The following is a 17,920-nucleotide window of genomic DNA, read 5'->3' as shown; positions in this document are numbered from 1 at the left end:
TGAGCCATCTGTCACATTGTGTCCTTCAGTGAAGGGTCAGGTATGCAACTTATACTGTGAGAGGAAACACTAAGCTATGGCCTTTTCTCTGCAAAAACAGCTCTCTACAGAAACAGTCCAACCTGCTTAACCTTTTTAATACAGTCAAGTCTGTCACATGCCTACTATTTGGTAACCCTAGCCCCGATATCGAGGCATGTAGCCAGGGCCGGCCCAAGGCAAAATGCCGCCTGGGGCGAAGTTTAAAATGCCGCCCCCCCCATTATCTATTCTTCCTCTCCCTGCTGCCCCCCCATTATCTACCCTTCCTCTCCCTGCCGCCCCCCCATTATCTACCCTTCCTCTCCCCCCTGTACTTACCTTTCAGCAGTCCTGCAGTGAGTCTCCCTGCTCGGTTCGGTGCCGGCTTGTAATGCTGAGCGGCGGAAATGACGTCATCTTCGGGCGCTCAACATTACAAGCCGGCACCGAGACCGAGCTAGAGGGCTCGCAGAGGAGAGAGTGAGGGGCGCCGAACGGGTACTGACAACTTGGTAAGATAAAACCACTCGGCGCCCTCTCTCTCTCTTCTCGGCTTTAAAAAAAAAAAAGGGCTTGGGGCGGCAAAGTGCCGCCCCTTCAAAAGTGCCGCCTGGAGCGGTTGCCCCACTCGGCTCCATTGTTGGGCTGGCCCTGCATGTAGCAACACAACCCCCCTACCTCAATAGCCTTGTGATTGCCCCGAAGAGCAACCACAAGAGCCATCATGTAAATGACGTTGCCGTCATTCACAAGATGGCATTACTAACTGAAAAATCGATGGGTTCGCAAAGGGTCTATCCAGACCCTCTTGAGAACTCTCGAGCTGCAGGTTGAATGCAGGTACTGCATCCAACCATGCGAGGTCAATGGAGCCCAGCTCACTAACCAGTGTGATTAGTAAATAAAAATAATAATAATTTTTAAACAATGCAAAAATCTTTTTTTTTAAAAGTTCAAAAATGTTCAAAAAAATGAAAAAAAAATATGGTAACATGTAAAAATCCCCACTGTCACCAAAATAAAAATAATACTTTTTTATGAGCAAGTCCTACAATTCTTTATCTTCACAAAAATTCCCACATGCAAAGAGTTAAAATATTGGCATTATAAATGCCCATAGGGCATCTAGTTTTAAAAAATGATTTGATGGGTAAATTGAATTGGCCGGGTTCATAGTGGGCAGTAGGACCAGATGTCTAAATGGCAAAAAAATACACACCTCACAAAGGTGGCCTTTTACCTCCCAAATAACCCAACAAACCCATACATGTGGGCTATCACTGCGCTCAGGAGATGTTACTGAACACATATTGGGGTGTTTAGCACGGACATATACCAGGAGCGGTAAATTTATAACTGAAGTACATCGTGTGTGAAAAAAATAATAAAAAAATTTACTACCATAACGTTGGATGGTGGTAAAATTAGTGCATGGAAAGGGTTAAAATACCAACATTTCAAATACCTTGGGGTGTCTAGTTTTCAAAAATATTTGGTTTGATGGGGTAAATTGTATTGGCTGGCTTCAAAGATACCCGAAATAGGATACGTGGGCAGACTTTTTGACATGTCAAAATTCCAATTTGAAAAATGCACACCTCTCAAAAAGGGCCTTTTAGTCCCCGAACAACCTAACAAACCCATGCATGTGGGGTATCACTGCGCTCAGGAGATGGAACCTCCTAAAAAGCTCATATAACTCTACATCATATTCTTTGGTGGCTCAACATGTAAGGTAGAACAGTACCAGAGGGATGTTAGTGCGAAAAGAATCCCCAGTTTCATGCCATGTACTTCAAGAGTTAAATGGGCACTTTGTTAGTGCTATTAAGGCTCACCACATTCCAAAACAAATGACAGCTTACAAAAACTGATGGGTATATTCTTATATTTACCCATACATCCCAAAGACAGATAAAACCCTTGACATATGATGTGATTCCAAAATGAAAACTTGTAAAGTTAGATATATTTAGAATGTGGGCGGATGACCGTGGCCCTCACAAGCCCTCCATTCTTACTAGGAACTTAGTATCTATAAATCTAAGTGTTTTTTGTTATGTACTTAACCACTATATATTATATATAGATATGTGTGGATAATCTAAATGTTAAAGAGGGAAATCAATAACAGTTATACAAAGATGTATAAACAGATGTATAAAAGTGCTGAAAATGATTTAATCCTATGTAAAAACTAATGATGTCCTTCCGATTTTCATGCCATCAGTAATTTACAAGTTTAGCCACTAGATGGAGCGCAATGCATATGGAAACTGTTCATAGTTAACCTTGGTTTGAAATGGACCCCTTACGAAAAATTACTGCAGTGTTTTCTGTACCGTATTTGCTTGATTATAAGACGAGGTTTTTTCCAGAGCAAATGCTCTGAAAAATACCCCTCGTCTTATAATCAGGGTTGTCTTATAATCAGACCTCAACTAGGTCTGACTATGAAGATCCAGATCCTCCGCAGCGATGCAGGGGACCTGGATCCTCCTGCCCCCCTCCACTTACCGGTACTTCTGAGTCCCCGGTGCTTAATCCGGGCAGCATGTAGAGCTCTACTCGATTCGCGTACTCAACTTCCGCTGCAGCCGGGAGGAGGTGCGGTTAGCAGCCGGGGTTGTCTGCATCCATCGCGCAGACCTTCCCCGGCTGCAGCGGAAGTTGTCTACGCGAATCGTGTAGAGCGCTACACGCTGCCTGGACTACACACCGGGGACTTAGAAGCACCGGTAAGTTTGGAGGAGGGAGGGGGAGGGAGTGTTAAATGGGGGGCATAAGGCATTTCTGGAGGCAGAGTGCTCTGTGAAATCATTTTAATCACTTTTAACCCCCTTAATGCCACTCTGCATCCAGAAATGCCTTTTAACCCTCTATACTCCACTCTGCCTCCTGAAATGCTTTATACTTCCCTATATGCCACTCTGCCCCATAATATGCCTTTTAACCCCCTAAATGCCAGAGTGGCATATAGGGGTATAAGGCAATTCTGGAGGCAGAGTGGCACATAGGTGGTCAAAAGGGGGCACATTGGCATTTAGAGGGTTAAAAGGCATATCATGGGGCACAGTGGCATATAGGGGGTATAAGGCATTTCTGGTGCAGAGTGGCAAGCCAGGGGGCAGATGTGCATAACGGGGGGGGGGGGCAGGTTGAAAAAAAAAAAGGAAATAAAAACAAAATATTTTTTCTCATAGCTTTTATTAAAAAAATAAAATTGTTCACATAGTTTACATGAATTTACATTTACTGGTCAAACTTTTTTTTTCCCCCATAAATTAATATTCAGATTTTGGGGGGTTGTCTTATAATCGAGCAAATACGCTATATATACCTTAGTCTCAAGTAAGTGGTCATGACTATGTCTATAGTATATTAGTTCAGATTGCCTTTTTAAAACAAATGCAATGTAATAGTGAACTTTAAGCACAGGGTGTCTCTATTGCAGAACTTACATTCAAAAAAATGTGTAATAAATATTAGCACTAGGTGACACGACCAGACAGCTTTTGCACGTTAATCAACCATATATTACTTAGCTTACCAGTGGAAAACAAAATGCCAACTTCACCCCATACGTTGGTCTTTTCCCAGTGGCAACTCTGAAACAATATATAGGGGGGGCACACAAGATACCACAGTCAAACTGAGGGGGGCATTAATTTCCAGCATTAAATCATACCACTGAAAAAAACATATACACATATATTATATATATATATATATTGCCAAAAGTAATGTGCTATGGAATTATACTTTTGTTATTGGACTATAATACATAACAGTGTGGACATAATATTTTATAATTCAACATGGGAAGCCTGAAGCCAGAATTTAGTGCAACTAATCCTTGAAATAAATATTACAGATACCTTAATTTTTCCAATAAATTATTTCAGGGCCTTGAACGTTTGGTCCCCTGAAGTCACTACAACTTCAGGAGGGCATTTTATCTCTGGATAAGTATAAATTAAATAATTCCTTTTGTAAGTTAAGTGCCAGGAAACAGATGACCAAACACACACACCGACACAGGCTCTGTCACAACAACGCAAAAGAGAATAGAGGTGGTGTAACCCACCCCAGTGAGTGGAGCGAATAAGCAAATAAGGCTTACCCCTTTGGGGTTAAAAATGATCAGAATCCGGGATATACATAAAAGATAAAAGAGTGCAACCTGTGTGCAACACAAATTAATGCAATAAAAGTAATGCCAGTAATGCCAAATGTGCAAAATATGCAAACTGCAGTATTTATTAGACTTGGGCACCAGGGGGCTCTTCGTGTTTCTTCTTCATGCTCGTCTTCGGGAAAAAAAAATCTTCGTATTCCGCGAATATTCGCCTGGTCCTGTCTTCTCTTCGGACGAATATTTGTGGACATTCTTCATGTTCGGTTTTTCTTCGTTTTTTCCGGTTAAGGGGTTAATACGGGGTTAACGCGTACCGCAGCAGCTCTGGCGCCAGGAGTTTAAATGTCCGTATGAGCAACTCTATTGGTCGTCAGCAGGGGGCTTGTCTGCCAATGGTTGATGGCAGACGAGCCTCCTGCTGGCGACCAATAGGGTCGCTCGTACAGACTGTTAAACTCCTGGTGCCATAACTTGTCCGGCAGATACCATTGGTCTCCCTGTTCTATCATTTATTAACTGATAGAACAGGGAGACCAGTGGGATCTGCCGGGTAAGTTGCAGCATTGGGGTTTTAAAAGTCTGTACGTGCAACTGTGTTGGTTGCTCGTACAGACTTTTAGGCTCCTGGTGCTGTAACTTACCCTGCACATCCCACTGGTCTCCCTGTTCTATCAGTTAAATGTCCGTACGAGCGACCAATAAAGTCGTTCGTACGGACATTTAACTGATAGAACAGGGAGACCAGTGGGATCTGCCGGGTAAGTTGCAGCGTTGCGGTTTTAAAAGTCTGTACAAGCGACCAACAAGCGACCAACAAATGCAACTTGCTTCATTAGGGGTTAACTTTTTAAAGTCTTTTAGGCTCCTGGTGCACTTGTTGCACGTTAAGGGGCCGTGCGAGTGAGCCTATTGGTCGCTTGCACGGCCCTTTAACCTATGGATTTCCATAGGTTCGCTGTCAGGGGTTACAAAGGCCGTGCGAGTGAGCCTTTTGGCGACCAATAGGCTCATTCGCACTGCCCTGTAACCCGTGACGACGAACCTGTGGATTTCCACTTCCGTGAACTGCCGCGATGCCAAGGTAAGTTAGAAGGGGAAGGGAGCGGGGAGAGTGGTAGACCAAGACGATCACAAAGATCTTCGTGGGGTGTGTCTTCGTCTTCGCCTACGTTTTACCGCCGCTGTCTTCTCTTCGGCGTGTCTTCGGAACGAACATGAAAACGCATTCTTCGTGTTCGTTTTCATGTTCACCCGAAGACGAATGCACAAGTCTAGTATTTATTTTAAACACAATATAACAAATAAAAACACATAATCCAAATGCAATACTCAAGTGAAAAATAGTCCCCCCTGTGATCCTCCAATAACGCGTTTCACCTTGGGACTTTATCAAATTGGGGGCATTAAGTATAAATTAAATAATTCCTATTGTAAGTTAAGTGCCAGGAAACAGATGACCAAACACACACACCGACACAGGCTCTGTCACACCGAATCCAGACACACACACCAGGACAGGCTCTGCCACACGGACACCCAAACACACACACAGGACAGGCTCTGCCACACGGACACCCAAACACACACCAGGACAGGCTCTGGCACACCCACATCAAAACACACACACACACACCAGAACACACACACCAGGACAGGCTCTGCCACACCAACACCCAAACACACACCAGGACACGCTCTGCTACACTGATAACCAAAAACACACAAACAGCAGGACACAATCTACGTCACAGACATCTACATCAGAATGTTTTTTCACACTGCATTGTTGTTTATACACCTTAGTGTGTTTGCCCCTTGTGTATTGATGCCCCAGCCAGCACCCTTTTAGTATAGATTATTGTGGTGCCCCCACACCCTTGTATGATCACCTCCAACCATGACTATTTGTATTAATGCCCCCAGCAAGCCCTTCCCTTTATTATTGATTTATGTGATAGCCCCATCACATATACGTGTTAGACATGCATTTTTAACTACATAATGAGTACTTATCTCTTTGTAAAGTCAATCTCAAGTAAAGACTATGGTTGAAACATGATTTCAAAATTACAACTGAACTGGCAGTTTTGTTAATATTAGTTCCTGCTGCCGATATATATATATATATATAAATATATATATATAAAAATATATATATAAAAAAAATATATATATATATATATATAAAAATATATATATAAATATATATATATATAAAAAAATATATATATATAAATATATATATATAAAATATATATATATATATATAAATATATATATATATATATACACCGTATTTGCTCGATTATAAGACGACCCGAATCTGAATATTAATTTAGGAAAAAAAAGAAAAAGCCTGAATATAAGACGACCCTATAGGAAAAAAGTTTTACCAGTAAATGTTAATTCATCTAAACTATTTTTTTTTTAATAAAAGCTATGATTGAGAAAAATATTTTGGTTTTATTTCCTTCTATTTTCCAACCTGCCCCCCAGTTTTGCACATCTGCCCCAGAAATGCCTTATACCCCCTATACCCCCTATATACCACTGTGCCCCATGATATGCCTTTTAACCCTCTAAATGCCACTGTGCCCCATGATATGCCTTTTGACCCCCTATGTGCCACTCTGCCTCCAGAAATGCCTTATGCCTTATACCCCAAATGCCACTCTGGCATTTAGAGGGTTAAAAGACATATTATGGGGAAGAGTGGCATATAGGGAGGTTTAAGGCATTCAGGAGGCAGAGTGGCGTATAGAGGGTTAAAAAGGCATTTCTGGAGGCAGAGAGGCATTAAGGGGGTTAAAAAGCATCATCCAACTTATAACATGCTTTTCTCATCCAGCTCCTCATCAATCTGAGTTGCCAAAGGATTTCAAGCAGGTTCTCCAGGGCACAACAGTTGTTCCAAATCGACGTAGCAGCTCATCCTGCATTGACCTCAAAAGAGGAAAAAGAAATAAAGGTTAGCACGAAAAGAAAAGCCACATTCCAGTAAGATTTGAATACCCCCAACCACCCTGAAGGCCTGATTGCAAGTTATGAGGGGTGCATGGTTTCATTGGCTGATGCTGGCAGAGTGACCCAAATCCCTTTGACGAAATCATGCAATTTTAATGCATGAACTGGCTATTACACCTGCACTACTGAACACTTAGCAAGGTGTTTTCAAGGTCACCAGGCAGCTTCTTGTGATGTATCCCTTTAAAATGGATTCCAAAGTGCAGGCGGCTTATCCATGGTGAATGGTTTGCAGGAAACAATTTACTACAAAACACTTAATACATATACCTTATAGGGGAGAGAAGGTGTGATAGAACAATTTAAATACTTCAAAGGATTTAACAAAGTACAGGATAGAGGTTTTTTTTTTCCTCAAAAGAGGAGAAATGTGTGAACAAGAGGTTATAATCTAAAAGAAAGGAGTTGGAGGTTTTTTTTAATCAGACGATGGAAATCAATGTAACACCCGGCCAGCAAAAGTGGCAGAGGCTAAAACAGTGGGGGAGCTTAAACATGCACGGGGCAGCCACAAAGCCATCCCCACGCTAAGACGAGATATCAAGGACTTGATTAAGGTCAGAGCCTTTACATCAGGAAACATGGGCAGACTTGATGGGCCGAATGGTTCTTATGGAATTCAAGTTTTTAACAACAAGGGTAAGGGACCTGACAATTTTAGGCTGGTAGTGCATTTAGCTGTAACATGGCCACTGAGATCAGACGGTTAAGGGAAGAAAGAATGGATAGAGGGGAAAAATGTTACTAAATTGGCAATGCTATGTTAAATAAGGAGGGGAGAATGGGCAAGGGGCGGTCAGTATGGGTTGTTAAAAGTAATGCTTGGCGAAACAAGTGGCAAAGGGGAGAGTATCTTCCTTGTAACTTCCAGGCGGGGAGGTATTGGAGGACTGAACCAGATTGGGCGACGGAAATTTTTTTGGGGGGGTCACAACACTTACGGAAATAAGCAGAGAGAGAAGCATGCAAAAGGGGAATGAAACAGGGAGGCAAAGAAGCAGCTTTAGCAAGGGAACAAGAGGAAGAGGAGGGACTATGAGCAGCAGAACTGTTTGATGGGAGGAAGGGACAGGGTGACATGGAGAGAAAGCTGCACAGACGGTGTTGGTACTCAATAAAAATAAACCTACATGTTCATACTCACTGGTTGAAAGGATCACTCAAAGGCTGGTTCCACACTCTGTGGCCACACACAATGGCGGTTTTGCAAATGCTTGCACAGCTACGGACCATCTTGCCTCTGATTGCAAGTTCATGTTAGTCTTAACAGCTGCAAGGGATCACGGCATGTCCTAGAATGTCAGGTCTTCTCATCATTGCCACGGTCTCTGCCACATCTATGGAATCAACAGAGTCCACCACTGTCGCTCGGAAAGCAGAAAAAGAAAACAAGTTAATGAGCCACCTTAAAAGGCTGCACACACTATTGAGGCAAGCAATTTGCCTTACCACCTAGCCCTGGCCCAGACAGTAGCCTGGTGTTTAGATGACCATGCAGGAGCATCAAAAACCTTAATGGCACCCGCTCTTGCTTTTTTACTTGGTAAACACAAAAGCAATAAAACCCATTTTCAAAATGCTAGAGAGGTAAGATTTTCACAAACTAAGTTATTGGTACCCATCGATTTAAAAAAAAAAAAAAAAAAAAAAAAAAGGAGGATGATGATGACGACAACTAAAAAAAAGGGAGACAAACGGGTGGTTAAAAAGATAGGGGTATTGTGCTAAAGAGGACGTAAGAAAGGCGTTCGGCTGTGCGCGTCAACAGTACCTGAATTTTATATGTTCATGTAATAATCAAAAACTGAAAATACAGAAGCATTTTGGGGATAACTTTAGAAAGAAAATAGACTAAAGGAGAAGCTTTAATAATTTGGTCTTTTCCTGTTCCAATGAAACTCTAGTCTTAACATAATGTAGGGTGTTTCACAGCTTGACATATTAGCCAAACATATCTCTCTTGTCTATGAGATCTTCACCAAATCTTGTCTTGGACAATGACACTAAATGCTTATCTTACAACCTTGTGATTAGCAGGTCCTCATCAACAAAAGGCACCTTGGGACTAATGAGTATATCTAGGGGAAAGGATTTTATTATAATTGCCACCAAAAACAAACAATCAGCTCAGAATTACATTTTCTGAAAGAAAAAGTATATGCAGGATCCATGTGACTGACCAGAACGGACATGGAGAGACTGAGGATTGACACAGACAGAAGGAAAAAAGGGAGAGTGGAATTCTCCAATGGGAATCCCCTGGTAAAGGGATGTGAGATGAAGATGGTGCCTTACAGCCAGAAATGATCATGGCATGGCAGAAAATCGCACAGCTCCATGGAATCTGCTGGCGCTATATAAATAAATGTACTCACAAGGGGAAGGCAAAAAGAACATTTGGCCAAGGAACTAAAAGCAGAGTGGAAACAAACTGTTGAGGGAGACTTCTCAATTTAATAGAAGCAAGCAGGAGAGAGCAGAATGGGACATACAATACTGAGAGGGGGAAGTTCATAATATTAAAATGCTAAATGAGGCATAGACAAACTGGTTGATCTGTTCCACATGGAAATCCTTGCCTGATTTCAAAAATGACAAGAAAACTCAGATAAAATGATATGAATGCATTATTCACAATTGCAACATTGTTAATTATTATACGTACCCATGCTGTCCTGGGGCAACACAAGCTCCGTAGTCACATGGTTTCATTTCTATAGGTAACTCCACATGTAAAGAAGCAACACAATTATCTGAGAAAACTGAGCGCTAGATGAGTTACAGTGAAAGAAAATGTTCCACTTACCATTGTAGATATGAATAATGCAGGCTCGGGATCAGGAAAGACATAACATCTAGCCAGTATAACCCTCCTGCCCCCGTTCACAACCCCCAAACCCGTTAAGCCATAGGCATAAAAAGTATACAAAATTGTACACCTTATAGTATGCTCCCTGGTGCTGGGAAAGTCTGGAAAATCTATATAATTAGGTATTTCTGAAAATCAGGACACCTGAATTGATAAACTTGGAGGGGGATTTTCCATCACTTTACCTAATTTTGTGAGGATTCAGAGGGAAAATGTAAAAAAAATTAGTGTTTTTTTTCTAATCTTCGCTAGTTTTTACTAAATTTTCAGCTAATCATCCAAGTATGGTATCAAATGAAAGCTCTATCTCTCCTTGAAAAAACAATATATAGTTTACATGGGTACACTATTCACAGGAAAAGAGAATCATCGCTAAACCCACATACCCCAAAAATGGCAAAATTGTTCCGGGCTTTGAGGTACCAAAAACCCCTGGGATTGAAGGGGTTAACGACGAGACACAAGCAAAATATATCCAGGTATGTTATGACTAGAATGCGGAAGAACAACCTAATTTTATAATTGTACACAGTTGTTTCATATATTAAGATCAAGGTCAAATTTAAATGAATGCTAAACAAGCTTTCTAAAGTCTGAAGGAAACCAAGATGATAAATTCCCAATGGAAATCATGCTTTGATCTTTGAAAAACCCATTTTTTCACGTTCTCCTACACCAGAAGACTTGCATTATCAAACAAGCATAGAAAATGATGGATAGATGGATGTAAATGTAATATCTAAGATGCTTATTACTTACGTGAGATGTTTTTATAGCCATTTTGTGTATGTACGTATATTGGGAACTTACCGTATAGTAACAGTAGATCCTACACAATGCATTGACACTAACATTGTGTCCACATATACTATGTCAGAGCTGTAAAGCAAGCTCTTTGCACCAAGGATAGAAATGGATATCCCACCATGCATTGACAATGCATTGGCCATGTGAAACTTAAGCTCATCTATCATCTTAACATTGACCGATACTATGCGAACAGTAAAACTGTATACCCATTAGTTGTCCATGCTGAACAGTTCAAAAGGTAATCCTAACACCTTAAAACTTTCCACAGTACTTACCAGATAAGCTAAAGCAGCGAATCTGGCGTTTCTGGCCACATGTGCCAATTTTGCAGTAGTTTCCACAAGCTGAAGAATTTCAATCCTGGTGATTGGTTAATATTTCTTTCATTACATGACATAGCAATAGCAACTAAAAAGATAATGGTGAAAAAAGCAAATATGTAGCCAATATTTTGGAGGGTATTCTTTGCTGGAACTGTATTAAAGTGAGCTAAGAACATATCATTCTCCTGCTTCGGTAGCCTTCTCATGCATTTCTAATGTCAGAAGCAGGGCCGGCCCAAGGCAAAATGCCGCCTGGGGCGAATTTTAAAATGCCGCCCCCCCCCCCTTATCTACCCTTCCTCTCCCTCCGTCCCTGCCGCCCCCCCTTATCTAGCCTTCCTCTCCCTCCGTCCCTGCCACCCCCCCCCTTCTTGTGCTTGCCTTTCAGCAGTCCTGCGGTGAGTCTCCCTGTTCGGTCTCGGTGCTGGCTTGTAATGCTGAGCGCCGGAAATCTTCCGGCACTCAGCATTACAAGCCAGCACCGAGACCGAACAGGGAGACTCGCCGCAGAGGAGAGAGCGAGAGGCGCCGAGCGGGTACTCTTTCGCTTTAAAAAAAAGGGGCTTGGGGTGGCGAAGTGCCGCCCCTTCAAGAGTGCCGCCTGGAGCGGTTGCCCCACTCGGCTCCATTGTCGGGCTGGCCCTGGTCAGAAGGAATTACAGTTGGGAGAGCGGGCCCCGATGTGACAAGTGCCGAGCCAGACCAGAAGCACGGCTCACTAGGACAGACTTGCTCACCAACACCCAAACTACCATGAGGTGGAAGCTTTTGTGATTATTTTAGAATTTGCACCAGAATCACTTTTTTATACATAACCTCTATTGTATATGCTATCACAACCATTGTGCCATAGAAACCTTGTCTGACAAATATATGATATATTCATGAAAACACAATTATGAACACAAGTATGTGCCAAACTAAACTAATTATTATATCCAAACGTACCGTATTGGCTCGGATATAGGCCGCCCCCGTATATAGGCCGCACCCTAAAAGTTTGGTGCTTTTTTAAAGAAAAAGTTTTTTTTTCTTTAAAAAAGCACCAAAAAAACATGCTGCCACTCTGTCCCCCCCCCGAGATATGCTGCCACTCTGTCTCTCCCCCCCCCCGAGATATGCTGCCACTCTGTCTCCCCTCCCCCCGAGATATGCTGCCACTGTCCTCCCTCCCTGAGATATGCTGCCACTGTCCTCCTCCCTCCCCCCCCGAGATATGCTGCCACTCTACCCCCCCCCGACTTACCAGAGGAGACTCCCGGGTGTCTTGCGGGGCCGGCGGGGGACATCTACGCAATACGCGTATACAACTTCCGGTGCCGGCACTCAGCTGATGTGCCGGCACCGGAAGTTGTATACGCGTATTGCGTAGATGTCCCCCGCCGGCCCCGCAAGACACCCGGGAGTCTCCTCTGGTAAGTCTTGGGGGCAGAGGTAAAACGCATCGTGCGGACGGTCACCGGCTGCGGCGATGCGGGTAAACAACCTCCACAGCCGGTGACCATCCGCACGATGCGCTTAGACAACCTCCCGGTTGATGATATTGCCTTTGACATGTGCTCCAAACAAAAGACCATAGACAGCTAGTTCTACATTTTAGCAGAGGTAACTACAAAGGGGTGAAGAACGAAAACTTAAAAGATCAAAAGTTAATTATAAAATGCTGGCTTTGCCACAAGCTGCCACTGATCTCAGTTTCCATGAGGTTAACTTTTAAACTGAATATCTCCAAACAACTACACTGATTGACAAACAAAATGCACACGCTATAGGCAGTTTCAGGCAGTTTGTACATCTGTTCTTCATATGGGGAGAGCATTATATTGGAAAGTAAATGCACCTGTCTTCACCCATAACTTCGTATACCAGCTGGGAACAAAACTCCATAAGAGTGCATATGTGACACTATCAAATTGCTTGCTTGTTTCATATTTGGTGGTTGCTCAAAAGGCAGAATAGTAGACATTTTATAGTAATTGTCTACATTATGTGACCTGATATCATTCCTATTCTTGGCTGATATTTTCATGGGAGATACTTTTTTTTTTTAGAACTCTTTAAATTATTATAATATTCATTCAGAAAGCCATTTTATGTCCCAAAACAAGGTACAAATATAACAAATGCAAGGGCTACAGCACAGCGGTTTTTCAGGTTTGTTAAGTTCTTTCAGATCTGACCATCTGTTGACTTTAGTGGAGCACAGCTTAGGATCTTAACTCCGAAAACATACCTGGACTTTTAATGGTGAGATAAAATTCCTCAACTTAAACAGCTGGCACAGAGATCAATGTACTGTTGATTGTATAATTCTGTAGGCATTAAAGTAATAAGGCACTTATTTTTTGGACTCTAGAACTTGCAATTGCTCAGGCAATCACACAGTTCACTAAATAAACCCTTTAATGTACTTTAAACTTGTTAAACAAATGGTGTGTAATTTTGGTGACTCAAAACCTTGAGTATCTCACTTTGCTTAAGCGTACATCTTAGTGAAGATACAGCAACATCAACCACAGTTCTCAAGATGACATGTAGCATGCTTCTACAATCTATCGTCTACATTAAAGACAATAGACGGTCTACTGGGTGAGCTAACAAGGGCTTAAACCCAGGGATGTCTGGGATATGTGATGTGTGTTTGTTAAGTGTTTATGAAGTGTGAGTGCAGTGTATCTACAGATTTTATGCTACACTAGTTTCATGATTATGTTACACTTCATAGCTTATGTTACACTAGTTACATGATTAGTAGGCTTGAAGAACGATAAATCCATTAAATACAACCTTGCCAAGTTGTAATTGATGCGTGGGCCTGTATAGGATGCATTTGTGGATAATCTAATGAGTTGTTTGGAGACGTTTTATTGAAGGTTGCTATAGGCAGGGCCTCTAAAGTGTTTTTTGAATGTGATGAAAATACATCAATTATCAGTTCTAGTATTCATTAAAGGGAACTGAGCGACATTCAGAAAAAGGCACAGCAAGTTCCATCAACAACTCAGATCCTGCCTGTGTGAAGTAAACCTCCAGTCATGCTCTGAATGCGCCCATCCTCGATGTACTTATTTTTAGATGACATCTTGAATACAGTCTCAATGCAAAATGTGAAAACATGGACATCTGCAGTAAGGAAGACTTCCCCAATCCTCCTTGCCTCTTGGATAGGGCTAATGATATGTTTCCCAGAAAAGTTCTGTGTATGCCTATGGTTAAAAAAAAATTGGGCACCATTCATTACACCAACAGGTACTTTTATGACACCACATTCTAAATACATAGACTAATTAATATGTAGTTGGTCCCCCCTTTGCGACTGTAACAGCTTCCTCTCTTCTGGGAAGGCTTTCCACAAAATTTTTTAATGTTTCTGTAGGAATTTTTGCCCATTCATCCAGTAGAGCATTTGTGAGGTCAGGCAATGATGTTGGACAAGAAGGCCTCTGTGTGTGTGTCAGTCAACTTCTTCCACACCAAACCCATCCAACCATGTATTAATGGACCTTGCTTTGCACCCTGGGGTACAGTCATGCTGCAATAGAAAAGGATCTTCCCCAAACTGTTCCTACAAAATGTATTGGCATCAGGCCCGGACTGGCCATCGTTTGCCCGGTGGGCCGGGCCGGATTGACTTAGGGGCTGATGGAGCTGCAGCTCCAGGCCCCTACCTTAAAATAGGCCCAGTCAGGACCGAACTGACTGGGCCTATGCGGCCTCTACGGCCGCATTAATGCAGGGCATAAGGGGCACCTGCCCCTTAAGCCCGCCGCAACTGCGACCGGGTCCGCCACTCTAAGGGGTCGGGAAGCCCCCACCAGGGCCGGCCTTACGGGTGTGCGGCCGCACAGGGTTTAAATTAAAACATCGGGGGTTTTTTTTTACTTTATTTAACATCCTCCATGTTAAATAAAGTTTTTGTTAACTTTATTTAACATGGAGGATGTTAAATAAAGTAAAAAAAACAAAACCCTGATGTTTTAATGTAAGCCCTGTGCGGCCGCAGACCCCTAAGGCCGGCCCTGGTGGGGGCTTCCCGGCCCCTTAGAGTGGCGGACCCAGTCGCAGTTGCGGCGGGCTTACGGGGCAGTTGCTGCTTGCTCCGGCAACAAGGTAAGTAGGGTGAGGGAGAGAGGTGCAGTGAGAAGGGGCAGAGGGGGGATAGATAGTGAGAGGGGGTACATAGTGAAAAGGGGTACATAGTGGAAAGGGGGAACATAGTGAGAAGGGGCAGATAAGATGGGGAGAGGGGGTAGTGTGAATGCGTATGAGAATGAATGAATGAATAAATGTGTGGATGAATTGTGTGAATGCGTATGACAATTAATGAATTCATGTGTGGATGAATTGCTTGAATGATTTGTGAGACTGCATTAATGAATGTGTTAATGATTTGTGTGAATGAGTAAATGCAAAGATGGTACATGAAGGGTGGGCTTTAACAATAAATAAATAAATAAATATGGGCTGCTCTGGCTTAAATGCCCGGGCCTATTTTTTGTCCCAGTCCGGGCCTGATTGGCATGTCCCCTTCAGCATACCAGGAAATTTTTGACAATGCTGTGCTTCCAAACTTTCTGGGGAGAGTTTTGCAAAGAGGGGATCAACTACATATTAATGTCTATGTATCTAGAATGGAAGGTCGTAAAAGTCTCTGTTGGTGTAATGACCATCTGCACCCTATAGAGTGTGTATATGTGTATATATATATATATATATATATATAATGATGCAGCATACATACAATATTATTTTTACTATTCGATTTTTGTTGCTTGTATTGCTATATTTTTATTGCAATAATCTTTTATGCTTTTATCGATCTATATTTTTGTAACATTATTTATGCATAACCCTTAATGTATTTTTTAATGTGCGTATATATCGGTGACTGAGATTCTAAATATTTTATATATATTTGTATTGTTCTATTCTGTTGGCGTTAGAGATTTGCCCAACACTATTGCTGTTTTTGAGTTGAACCCTGTTTTAACTCAATGTTTTCCAAATTCACGGGTACTCTGAGAATATATGTGAAAGTAGTTTGCACATGATTTTCTTTACCATATCTCACCGTTGAGGGTTTACTTAGTGGATCACATGTTGGACACAATGTGGTCACGCGTGTCCGTGTCGTGCTCTGGCACGTTAGGTCAATGACTTTGGAGAATGTTAGCTGATTAAACCGAACCCCGGGCTCTTTCTGGTTACAGAGTGGACGGTCTTGTCGGGGCAGGACGGTTGCCAGCAGCTGCTGTGAGCCTGTGTCACATGGGGCTATACGGCAGGTGTCAGAGGGCAGTCCCCGTCCCATGTCTGGGCTCTGCCTCCCAGCACTCCCCGCCCCGGTGCTCTAAGTCATTCCCAGCGCCGCCCCACAGCGCTCCGGCTGCAGAAGTCCTGCACACTTCGGAGAAAAAAGTGTCCGGTGACCTCGGGACTTTACCGGAGAGACCCCCAGCGAGTGGTGCCCGGTGAGTAGAGCGAGTGCCCGGGGCAGGCCCGCTCACACTCTGCCTACACTGGCACAGGTGCGAAGGTTGCCATGAACACAGCAGACGGGGCACTGACGTGTTGTTATTCACGAGCAGCCCTAAAATAGTTACGGGACTCGGGCTGCGGGGCTTCGGTTATAAACTCAACCCCTCTAGTGTCTTATATAGTGATATAGGGGATAGTACATATATATATATATATATATATATATATACACACATAATGTTCTCGTTTCTTATATAGTGATATAGGGGATAGTACACACACACACACACACACACACACACACACACACACACACACACACACACACACACACACGTATATATCTATACTCAACCCCTCTTGTTTCTTATATAGTGATATAGGGGATAGTACATATATGAATCTATGTATTCTGTACAAATATATGCCATCTAACCATTTTTTGTTTTCCTATGCATAATATTTCCAGATGTATAGTGATGTATTAAATAATGTTAATGTATGTATATATAAATATATACATAGGGAAATAAGTATTTGTCTGCAGCTGCTTGGTCCTGTGAGCAGGGTTGCTACAGATTATACATGCATACATAGATTCACATGTGTTTTATGTTACTGGACATGCCAGAGTCATGAGGGCTACTTCCATATCAATGTTTGTAGTCATGATGCAGCCCCTCAGCCCTTATACGAAGCCATGATTCATACTGCGCCCGAGGGCAGATGTGACTCTTGGTGTGGCCAGGAGACCATGATGTCCTTCAGGGGCATCTCGTACCAACCTGTTCCTGTAATGAACCCAAGCCACCAACTCAATCTATGCTTCTCTAACCTCTTCCATGAAACCTGTAATCAGCATAGGCTGTATAGACTATTTATGGTGCGTATTTTGGAATCTCGAGCATTACATCTACTTGCATTTTCAAAAAATGCTTTGTTTTTGCCGTTTCAACTATATATACTTTTAGCCTTTCCAGCAGAGTCTTTAAACGCTGGGATTTTTAGAACAATCCACATGTTGGGAAAATATAATTTTCATAGTCATCCGTACACAGCGTGTGAAGAATAAATCAATATGAAGGGGTTGAAAAAACAATGGTGTTATAGAACGTACTGTATTGGTTCACGTGGAGCAAGTAGGTAGTTACAGTAATTGGCACGTAGATTGGTTTATAGTTACAGGAGGTAATTAGGGCACTTTTATATTTTTATATAAAATATTTTTATATAAAATGCTTTTGTCATGTGATTGGT

The sequence above is a fragment of the Sceloporus occidentalis genome, unplaced genomic scaffold, assembly GCF_023333645.1.
Source record: "Sceloporus occidentalis isolate IW3139 unplaced genomic scaffold, rSceOcc1.0.p SCAF_23, whole genome shotgun sequence".
NCBI lineage: Eukaryota > Metazoa > Chordata > Lepidosauria > Squamata > Phrynosomatidae > Sceloporus > Sceloporus occidentalis.
The sequence above is the reverse complement of the archived record's forward strand: the minus strand, read 5'-3'. Positions refer to the sequence as shown.